This window comes from Lichenostomus cassidix, chromosome Z (assembly GCF_008360975.1).
Source record: "Lichenostomus cassidix isolate B80296 chromosome Z, HeHo_3.0, whole genome shotgun sequence".
Classification (NCBI taxonomy): Eukaryota; Metazoa; Chordata; class Aves; order Passeriformes; family Meliphagidae; genus Lichenostomus; species Lichenostomus cassidix.
In genome coordinates this window covers 6,025,082-6,037,091 of record NC_139511.1, presented here as the reverse complement: position 1 = coordinate 6,037,091, position 12,010 = coordinate 6,025,082, and the positions used below count along the sequence as shown (strand labels likewise).

General features: G+C 39.3%; 1 long non-coding RNA gene across 1 annotated transcript; it reads left to right on the top strand.

The window, feature by feature from the left end:
• Positions 1-887: 887 nt before the first annotated feature.
• On the top strand, positions 888-11,423 carry LOC146424307 (uncharacterized). The gene is made up of 3 exons (XR_014846885.1): positions 888-967; positions 6,027-6,446; positions 11,103-11,423. It is a non-coding gene; the product is annotated as an uncharacterized LOC146424307 (long non-coding RNA).
• Positions 11,424-12,010: the final 587 nt, after the last annotated feature.

Genomic DNA, 12,010 nt, shown 5'->3' with positions numbered 1-12,010 from the left:
CTGATTAACTGCGACTAACACAACCCTCTTGTTGCTGCTTTATGCATTATTTGTTTGCTGGTTTGCTTCTCACAGCCTCTCAGAGGGCTTTGAACTGGGACAGAGTTTTAATTGTCCCTGTGTCCAATTAAGAGGCACAAGTGGATTCACACCTTTTTTATGAGGAAGGAACTCTGCATAGTGGCCACAGTGTTTGGCCCTTGAGATCTCCAGTTAAATCAGACCTGATATTCAGTAACTCAGGATTTAGGAAGCCAGCTTTCACAAGTTTTGTGCAGGTGTTTTACAGGATTTAGAACAGCAGATCTTGCATGAGTGTGTAGTTTTGGCCTTGAACTTTTTTCCTGACTGTTTAGTGCAAATCTCAAATTAAAATTGGCATTGAAAACTTGTGGAGAAATTTCTCAGTCCCCTGTATGCAGCTCATGAAAGTGAGAGGAGAAGGGAAAAAGAGACTCCAAACTTTGTGCTGTCTCAAGTGACAAGAACAGGAATGACAATGATTAAGTGCCACCCTAATGGGATGTTCCCCTGTCAGAACCAGACTCTGCCTACCCTGCAGTGGCAGGAATTTGGTTACAAAAGCATACATGTCTTTGTCCTCTATGAAATGCTAAAGACCAGCTCTAATTTTAACATCAGCATGACAGATACCTCATGTATCATTTATAAAAAGTTCTTTTACATCTGGTGTCTTCCTTTACTCTTCCTGACAGATTCCCATGTTCAACACAGTGTTCAGCTTTGACTCATGACATGGTAAAGTGCATCCTAAAGGGTGCTGCTCTTTTCTTCCCTCAAAATAGGCTCTGCCTTCCCCAGGTGATTGCTGTCATCTTGTTTGGAATTTCCTTGAAAGTTCAGGTGCCCCGAAACTCCTGGGGTCAGCAAACTCTCAGAGTGATTTCCCACACTGACAGAAGGAGTGCAGCCCCTGCTTGGAGACTGACTGGGCAGCAGTTAGTTGGTGGGTGGCAGTGTTTGCATCACTTGTTCTTTTTCTTTTATTATTCCCTCTTCATTTATTAGATGTTTTTTTATCTGAACCCACGAGATTTTCATGCTTTTGCCCTTCTGCTTCTCTTCTCCACCCCTCTGGCAGAGACTGAACAAGGAAATAACTGTTTAGACAATGAGGGATTTACCCAAATAGAACCTCTTTCTTTAAAAAAGCTGAGGAAAAACCAACAGAGGTGGATTGAGTACAGAAACATTTTTCAGCTGTGCTTGATGTTGGTAGCTGCATCAGAAACTTTTGGAATCTGCTTTCTGTAGGTTTGGGCAATAGAATTTTGGCCTGATTGTAGCACCACTATTCCAATCTTGACAAGCAATATAATCAGGCATTTTTCTGTAATTGTTGACTTTCTATAGGCAGTGTAGTACTCTCCAACTCTGTATTTTGGGAAACTATGAATATGGCTCATGTCAGGCCAAGATTATGCTGACCAGAAGAAACACAAGGGTGCATGGAGATTAGCATGGACTGTAGAGTAAAAGGAGCAGATCTGCACAGCAAAGCATTCAGGGCTGACATTCACATTACACAGATTCAAGGTGCTTTATTAGATTAATCCTAGGCTGGTCCTGTGGACTGAAAGGCTGCAGAAGATGAAGCATTTTAGAAAACCCTCTGGATGTTAGGGTTTGGTGAAGCCTTTTCCAGAAAAAAACTCATCACCATGGTTTGAAATGAATGAATTTGTCACATGAATATGACTGTGAAATTCCCTCTTGAGCCCAGCTGAAGTGGTAATACACCTGTGTTTCCCATACAGACATAGGCAGTTCCAGAAATTATGTTAGTTTTTCCTGAAGCCACAAGAAATACTGATTCCATTCACTAAAATTTTAATTAAGGCTCACAAAATGTAAGCTGAAATGTATTCCATGATTTTAGGAATTCATGAAGATCGATGGTAATGGATAAGTAGCTTTTATTCTGGGGTGAGAAGTGTCTTTTTATGTGATCTTTGCACAGGTCCTGCCTTCCTGCAGTCTCATGCTGGGCAGATATTACTTTCAGAAGGACTAAAACCGCTGGCCAGATTTACCAAACTCACCTGTGTTTATCTCCTGTTGTTTTTGTTGTGCTCCTGCTGAGGGAAGGAGTGCTGGGAAGCAATGAGCTGGTCCTGCATCCAGGCGAGGGAGCTGCAGGGCAGAACACAGCAGTTTGAACCACAGTTTCCAGGGTGAGTGCTGGACGTGATTCCTAGGTGATCCAGCTGGACACTGCTGTCCTAAGCAAACAGAAGGATGCAGCTGGGAATGTCCAGCCTAAAGCCACTGACCCTCTCTTTAGTGAGGTGAAATGTTTGTGGTCACTGGGAGCTGCTGGCAGAACATGTCTGAATTAGTATCTCAAAAAACAGAAAGTGCACAGGAAGTTTTTTTGCCCTTTTTTTTTTTTTCACTTATTTGTGTAGAATCTTTGAGGGACAGTGTAAATAAAGACCTCGTGCTGATGTCTCCTTGGCTTTCTCTCCATTAAATCTATAAATTTCCAGCTTCTGGGGGCTGTGAAGCAGTGCCAGAGAGCAGGGCTCTGTTCCAGAGCTCTCTGACTGTCACAGGTGAGGGAATTTTACTGACCCTTTTGGTCAGTAAAATAACACCTTTGACAGAGTTTGGACCAGAGAAGTGATTATTTCACATCTCTGCTGGAAGAGGCAGGCTTTGACCATCAGTTTAGAACTCTCCAAGGCAACCAGAGGTAACCTCAGCTTGTCTGGAAGTGGCGCCTGACTGTGGAAATGTGGGAGCCACTTAGGGCTGGCAGACACCCCTGGGGACCCTAGAGATGCCAGTGCTCCAACAGGCAGCTGCTGCAGGGTGGGATATCCCACCTTCCCGGGAAGGCAGCAGCTCTGGCACAGCTCTGCTGTGAGTCCTGTGCAGAGCCAGAGTCAGCCCAGCACTGCTGATGCCCACGAATCCTCCGTGTGACTCCTCTAATAAGTATTAATTATTTCTGTGCATAGCTCTTTTAATAGTTACCACAGAGTTATTCCATTTTACACATGGCAGAGGAGGTTAATGACCTGGAATCTCACAAGCACTGTATCATAATTATGTCAGTCATTAAACCTCTAATGGAATGTTTGAAATATGGGAGAGACAAAAGCTCGTCTGGCTGTTCTCTCATGCTCCAAGCTGCCTTGTACATTTTCATATTTGCTGAACTCAGGAGAGGCCAAGGATGTTAGAATTCATGTAGAAATGAGGCTGGCAGATCAGTGGTGTGTTTCATCTAATCTCTTGCCTCTGAAATTAGCTACATTTGTAGGGAGAATTATTGTGATGTCCAAAGAGTGGCCTGGCAGGCGAGTGAGGTGTGCTGGCTCCATCCTCCCTGCTCAATGGCTGGTTTTACACCTGTGGATGTGACAATTCAGCCTTTTGTATCTTCATTTCTCCTGCTATGAACCTTTCTTGATTGCTGAAACTGAATGAATGTCAGCACAGAGCTGTAGGATCAGGATAATGAGCCCCAGGTTTGCTGCTGCTGTACCAAAAACCCCTGCAAATCCAGAGAGGCCAAGAGAAAGTGACCCCTTGGAATGTTTCTGGTCATGCAGAACTGTTGTGGTGTGGGAACCTGGATGTATTTTTCATTTAATCCTTATTTTAACACTACTAAAGACATAGGAAAGTTTCCCCTGAATTTTATGTCCAGGTCAGTTCAAACTACTTCACTCACAGAAACTGAAAGCTACTGAGGAAACAGCAGTGTGGTTTCAGCACTTCTGTCAGCTTTCTGGTTTTGGGCAATTAGTAACTTTTTATTTTGAACTATCAGTCTAAGAAAACTGAAACACAAATAGCATAAAATTTCTCCAAAACATCTTCTTTAACTTTTTAAACTTCAGAAGTATAAGGAGAAAAATCTTGAAAATACATCTTGTTTGCCAACATATCTGATGATATTTAACTGGAAAAGAATTGTGATCTGATATTTAAAGAAACTGGCCTTTTTAATTTATTTTTAACATTTTGTGGTTTATTTAATTTAATTGAGTTTGTACTAAAAATTCAGAATCCTCAGTAGCTTTCAATTTCTGTGGTTGAAGAGCATAAGCCTCGTTTTTGTAGATTAAAAACCCAAATACTTTTTTAACAAGAGTGATTAAACATATTATTCTAAAGTAATATATTATACTAAATAGTTTTATTTAGTATAAATATTATTTATAATATTATTTAAATAAACAATTATTAAATAATGTTAAGCACACCAAATAATTAAAAAAATATTCTTGGAACTACAACAAACTGTACTTATTGTCCTGAATAGCTTTATTATTAACAATTGTTAGTAAGTTTAAATTGATCAGAAGTTTCTGAAAATTTTGGGATAAAACCTTAAAGTTCATTTATGTGATGGAGGAGGAAGAAAAAATGGGTTTTTTGGGGGGGAAGTTATGAAGGAAAAGTGAAAGAACAGAATGTGTTCATAAGCAACAGAGCTGAAAACACTGAAAATTATGCCATTGAAAGATTCCTGTTAACAAGACCACTCCCAATGCCCAAGTATGTTTTAAATGGCTTTCTGATGTTCCCGTTAGTTGTAGATATCAAGAATATAAAAAGAGCAACAAATTAAAAAATATTTTGAAGAGGAAAATTTTTTTTTACAAATGTTACTGATTTCTGTTTTCATTTCTGTTTTCATTTAAAAATTTAATTTTATACTTGATTTTTGTTAATGATATCATAGGCCAGCTGATGCTGGTTTTCTCAGGAAAACATAATTTTTAATAAAAAAGCTCAAAACTGTCAGAAAAACTTGGTAACTTATCTGTTTTTCCCATTGTGATTCCTTTCTCAAACAATTACACACTTGGTGGTTTTATGCTGATTTGAAAAGGAAAAGGAAAAAAACGGTTTGGAGAAAATCACTATAACACTCTTAAAAGTGTTTAATTTTAACTGTGTTAATCTGGAATAATGAGAACAGATAAATATAGTGAATAATAAATAATCCTCTGACACATTTGGTGATGTTTGGGGCTGGTTAGGTCTTGGGTGCTTTTTTTCTGTTTTTACACAAACTATTTAGGAAATCCCATTAAGGGGAAAATTAGAATGATCTGCTCTGAAATGTTCACTTTTTCTTTGGTGGAAAGCCCATCTTAGGGGTCAGAAATGTACTCTCAGCTCCTGTTTCACATGTCTTAGGGTTCCTGTGGAATTATGAAATATTCTTTTCCATTTTCCCTTAGTAATCAATCGTAGCAAGCATTTGCCACTGCATTGGTATTGGTATTTATGCTGCATCTAAATCTGCAGAAACACAGTGGTAAATCACATCTTCTTTATGTGGACAACACTGATGCAATCTTGGTACTTAAACTTCACTTCACTGAAACATCCCTGCCTTGGGCTGCTCCCTGAGCAGTGTAATTGTGGCTAGCACAGGCTTTTCCCACGAGAATTCTTCTTGTGTTTTATAAATAAAGATAAAGTTTGGATGTTATTGGAACAGTGTCCCAGAACTTGGACAGTGCAGGCCTGTCCAATCAGGCCTAGGGGAAGGCTTCTGACCGACCAATCTGGGTGACTTTTGAAAACTCTATATATATGATGAAATCAAAACAATAAAGGTCATTCTTTCTTGCCACTGAGAGCTGGTGCTTTCATTACTCTGCTAGCTGCTCAACAGCGACATGTAATCAGCAAAAGTGGGGCATTTTGTAAAGTAATTAACTGACACAGTTAAAAATCTGCACTTTTCAGCACATAAGGAACTGGAAGTTCCTCAAAAGGGATGTGCCCTGTGCTTGTGAAATTCTAGACTCCAAGCATTTAACCAATCCTGTGAGAATAAGTGGTGTGTTGCTCTTCCTCCTGATTTTTATGTTTTTTATTATCTATATGTTTTCCAGCAACACCTGATGGTGCAAGAATGAGGCCAAAAGCTGGGGTTTTGTCAACTTTTACTTTCCTTTCTCTCCTCAGCTTCTCTGCTTCTAGCTAGTCCTCTAAGCTAGTTTCATCTGTGTTTTTCTCTTCTGGTTTTGCAGGCATAGTGCTGGTCCAATCTTATAATGAAATTAAAAACCCAAGAACTAAGAGAGTCCTCAGGATTTCTAGGTACTTTGCTGATGAGTAATGTAGCTGATTTGACAGCACATCTTGAACTGTGGCATGGCTTGATCAGAAAGCAAAAAATTACAGGGAGATTAAAGTGGTGTTTCTTCCCCAAGATTTTGTAATTTTTCCAGAACTATGAGCAGGATTTACTTTCCAAGAGGGAAGTAACTCCTGAAATCACTGACAAAAATTTCTTGCAACTCCATTTTTTTTTATGAATAGCTGAGTGTTTTAGACCCATTAGAGGAAAATCTGCTGCTTTTCTCAAATTCTTCCCTTGGGCTGTGGAATTACAAGGAATTCAGCTACTTGAGGACATGGCTCTGTGACTTGCAATTAATAATTTTTTGGTGAGTCATGATTGGTTTCATTTTATATTATTTTATATCATTATAAAAAATGTGTGAGCTTTCAAAGATATTTAACCTTCATTTTTCTTTTGGTGTATAGCTGTCTCTGAAGTTTATTGGTAAAGCTGTAACTGTAAATATTTGGGAGTGGGCAATTTGCATTGCATAAGTTAATTACTTCCACTGTGTTATTTACACTCATTAATTAGATACTTTCTAGAACTAATTAGATGTCCTTGCTTAGTTGCAAAAATCTTTTAAAGGCATTTATAATTCAATGTTCACTGCTTTTACTGTGTCACCTGTATGAAAAAAAAGCCAAATCATCCTTTTCTCACCTTGAGTTGAAACAAAACTATTTCCACTTTCTGTTCAGGGACTGGTTGTATTACCCAGCTTCAGGCACATTGTTTAATCTTCATTTGGTGACAATAAAGAGGTTTCTGCTAAAGGAAATTGTAAAAAAAAAAAAAAAAAAAAGAGTGTATTCAGTTGTTCTTCACCGAGCAGCACCAAGGAAGACACAGGGAGAAGTTTGCAAATGCAGCTTAGTTTGGTTTCAGAGAGCAGAAGGAATGACCTCTAGTGCACTGTGTAATTACCCTCATTGACTTCCATTCCTAAATTAAGGCTGTCATTTCTCATAGCTTTTGCCTCATGGAAAGACATTTTTCTGCCCAGTCTCATCAGAAGAAGAGTAATTTACTTTCTGTATGTATTTTGATGACAGGTACACTCTAAATATTGGGATTTCTTCTTCACATGTTTTTGATGCCAAAGTCATTCTGCTGGATGTTTAATTAGAGGACATCAGAGAGGGTTATTTACACTTAATTCTGTAGTTAGTGTTTGGCCTCCTCAGTTTTATGCCAGACTTACAACATTCACGCTGTCTGGCATTAATTTAGCTTGTAAATAAATTTATCTAATTAATTTACTTGATAAGCCTCCCTGTCTCATTTTATGACTTTGTTCCCAGCCAAGCTGGTGATATCTAGCTACTTTGGCAACAGGCTCAGCAAAAATAAGACTTTGAAAGTTGTGTCAGTGCCCAAGGTGGGTGTGACAGGTGACACATTTTCTCTGAAGCTTCATGAAGCTTAGCTGCTTGCAGAGAAAGTGTTAACCATGAGTACAAAAATGACTTCCAGGCTTGAATCATTCATCTCCCTCAAAAAAGCTTTTGGGATATGATCCTGGGCGTAGTGACCCTTGGAGCTGAGCTGGCAGGGTCATTCACACATTGCCCTTGCTCCCTGTGCCTCTCCAGGTCTCACAGACCTGGTTGAAACAGGAGTTGTGTCAGAGCCATCAGGGGCTGCTCCAGCAGGAAACAGAAACTCACACACAGGCAAAGGGGAAGCTCAGGAAAATAGCTCAACCAATACAATGGCAAAAAAAAAAAAAAAAGAAAATCCAAGTCAGTGATTTTTTTCCCCCCTCTCATTATTTAAACAGTGAGATCCATGACAGCTTGTTGGACTGCCTGTCCTTTCTTTGAAAAAAAGGCTAGTGGGTTTTTTATCAGGCACAGCTATTTTAAACCACTTTCATGACAAAATCTTTTTTTCCCTTTGGTCATTTGCTGCAGGGCAGCATCCAGGCTTTGAGAGATCAGCAAATGAGGATATTTGGTTAAAATTCTGAGGGCAGGTTGCGCCCTTTTATAGCAAATCTCCCTGTCCCACTCTTGCTTCCAGCTCTCTGCTGGCCCATCCTGCTGCAAATGTGTTTTGGGCTTCACTGTCCAGTGGAAAGGACAGTTCATGTGCAGAAGGAGTGTACTGGGTGATGGAGATGGTAATTGCACTAATTCCAAAGGGATTGCCTAATACATTCTGGTCGTGTGGAGTTACTTATGGACTCACAGCGTTTATTCTGCTGGAAGAACTCTCAGCTGGTAAATCCTGGGTGAAATGCTCGATGGAAACAAGACAACTCAAACCCCAGTGGTTGAGGTTCAGCCTTGCTCTGGAAGGTCTCTGCAGATTTTTTCTGTGAATGTCAGAAGGAGAACAGGAGAGGGAGGAAAGCTGGGCACAAGGCTCCAGCCCTTAGCTGTTTTCACTTTTCTGTGAAGGGAACTCTCACCACGATATCCACACAAACAGCCTGCAGTAAATAAATGCCTCACTTTATGGTCAGCAACCGAGAACTGTGAACAACAGAGGAAAATAATAAAAATAATAATAATCACTTACCCAGACAGAAAACAGCAAATTGGTTGAGTTGCCAAGTGGCTGAGGAGTTTGAGTTGGGAGGAAACAGGGAGTTTTAGATCTCTCAGCTGACTCAGAATATGTGTTTAGAATATGTCTGGAAAGGCAAACTAAGGGCTGAGGAATTCTGCCCTGTGGCTGAGCAATGTTACCAGCGTTGGCATTTTTACCAATATGGCAGAATTGGGTCAGAAGCTGTGGGATGGATGTGGTAATAACTGCTGCTTTTCAATAATTTATCTGAGAGTATTCTCCAAAGCATTGGTTCTGCAGGGTTCAAATGCTGAGCCAATTAAATAAATTTAATATGTTACACAAATATGATGCACTGATTTAGACAGGGAAAGAGGAAATTGATTGACCTCATTCTAATCATTAAACCATTGGAGCTGGGTAGAAAAGGGTGTGTTCCTGATCCTCAAGTCACAGGTTTATTTATTTCCTCATTATTTTAATGAAAACCCGGAACGTCACTATCTCAAGGAAGAGGTTTTACTGCTCCCAGCATGTTGCTGCAACCAACTTGAGGAAATCTCTTGAGGAAAGAGATTTTCCTCTTCCTGCAATCTCTTGAGGAAAGAGAATGGAAAGGCAGGAATTCACAAATATTTCTCACAAACTCTTGCTGCACAATCAAAGTATTTTAAATGACTGGTTTTCTATTGAAAAATAAGGTGGTGTTAAAGGTATTTTTTAACCAAAATACAGATTTAAGGTAAATATATGTTTCTCAATCTCTTTGGAAAAATATCTCTTTTCTTGTCCCTGCTTTATAGTGTTAAATACTGGTGGGAAAACTAACAAAATCAGCACTTAGCTGTTCCGTGAAGGAATCTTTCCCAAGGGATGCAGAAGGAAATACTTTCTGCTCAGCTAAATATGTGAATTTTGAACATATACAAAGAAATGACCAAATTATTCCTGAGAGGTACTTATGTGTTTTATGAAGGAAATAAATTCCTATAATGTGTTGACAGAAGCTTATTGCTTGTTAATATATTTAAAAGGCACTTCAGAGACAATTGGCTGCATTGACTGCAGAGGAAAAATTTATTACCTGTAGCACAAAATGGGGAGGATTGCAGGTTGTCCAAGTATTGGTTACTTTGAATAGACTCAGGCTCAGTCTTTTTAAACTGTTACTAATGGAAAACTAAATTGCAGTGGTGTGAAATGAAACTATTTGACTTCTTTTAAAATGAATCTATTGGACTTCCTTTCTGCAATGTACAAGTTCTGTTCTAATCGGGTAATGGTTTCTTGTTACAACTGAATCTGCACCAGGGATAATCAGGAATTAAAGAGACAAAATGGGCTGTCAGATACATGCTCATGTATATGTATTTTTCAGACTGAACGGTTGTTTTCCATAAGGAACTCTTAATTTTATAAATCTCCCTCTTTGGACAGTTATGAACATAATTCTTCCTTTAGTCTTTCAAAATCCTGCTGAACAGACATAGCTTTCTTCACTCTGTCTTGTTTTCTCCTCCTACCCCCATCTCCACCTGCTTTTCTTCATTATTCTTTTGTCATTTCAGACAAGATTAATGATACTGGTGAGCCTGGAGTATTCTTGAAATAAATGGCTTCTTTTATTGTCCCGTTCTAAGCATCATTTTGGATTTTAATCACTTAGTTTTTGCCTCTCAGCCCCCTCTGCCAAAAACATCCCTCCTCGATATATACAGTGTGTGAAATTTGTGCTAGGTGAAGCTGCAAGTCACTTCAGTTTTGTTACCACTACTCATCAATAATAAGAAATAAATTTAAAAATCACCCAACATATATTTTCTGTTGCTGTGATGAATGCTCAGTAGCTTCTCTGTATAAAATCATACTCAGTACGAATGCCAAGATTTTTTTTTTCTTTTGAAAAGGGGGAAAAGATTCTGCTTGTGCAGGGAGGTTGAACTAGATGATCTCCAGGGGTTTCTACCAACCTTGAGCATTTTGTGTGATTCCATGAACAGGAAAGTTGTGTCATCATATTTTTAGAACTTTAGGGGGAAAAACCTGGGCAAAACTTTTCATAAAAGTTAAGAGAGAAAGAAGTAGGGTTATTCCTGGTCATGGCACCATTGGAAGTTTTTGTTTGGTGTTTTTTCCTTTGCTTTTTCTTTCCAAAGAGGAATAAAATCAAGGCCCTTAAAACTATTTTTGGATAAGATAAAATAAATAAAATAAAGATATTTAATTGAAACATGGAGGGACACTCAGATTTTAGTACACAAAAACTGTTCAAAAGATTATGTAAGTGAAATCTGATAAAGGGTAAGAGTAGAAAATATAGGTCCATGGGTCTGCTTTTATCTATTCTGAGCTCATTAATTCACCACAGAGTAACCAAAATTAGAATCCAGTTTCCTCTCTCACAGAGACCATGCTTTTCCCAACAGGCACCAGACAAGGAATATCTTTTTTTTTTTCTTTCCAGCATGACAGCAGTCTCCAGTTAAACTCCATGTTGGCCCAAATCATCATCTCCAATTAGGGTTTATTCTTCCTCATCATTTTACCTGGCTGGAGGTCAGCACTGCAGAAAGAGATGGATGTTTCAGCACCTTGTATGCCTCAGATCACCTTGCTCTCTGCCACTCTGCCTTTTGAAAGGAGGACATGCTAATTGATGACATTCCAGTCACAAAGTCTGGTGATCAGATGTTCCTGCTGATACCAACCTTTTTATCTGCCTTGGATGTGGCAGGACATGGATGTACAGCTAAAGGATCAGGACTCTAATTTTAAAAATGGGTCTTGTGCCAGGAATGCAGGAACAGGAGAATGTTCTTATTGTTGAGAAAATGTTAACAGATGGTTGTTTTTCTTAATCATTTTGATGAAACAGCCAAAATTTTTCTTGCAAGTGAACAAAAAATAAGTTGTGGACAGCAGAAATAAGGGAATATGACAGAGGAAAAGTCTATGAACAAAGCAAATCTGAATGGGATGAGAAGCGGAGGGAAGCGGAGGGAAGCGAAGGGAAGGGAAGGGAAGGGAAGGGAAGGGAAGGGAAGGGAAGGGAAGGGAAGGGAAGGGAAGGGAAGGGAAGGGAAGGGAAGGGAAGGGAAGGAAAGGGAAGGGAAGGGAAGGGAAGGGAAGGTGTTTTCTACCTACAGTACAGACTGAGATATGAGCAATCTTGGAGCAAAGCATCTCTATAGAGTCTTTTTGCTGCCTCATGATGAGATAAACTGTAAGGGTCAGGGAGAACACAGAGAGGAAGTCGCCTGGAAAACCAACAGATAAATGTGAAAACAGTCCTGAATGTTCCCCAGAGACACCCAGAAATCAAAGTTCTTCTCTCCCTTCCCTCTCCCTTCCCTCTCCCTCTGACTCCACATT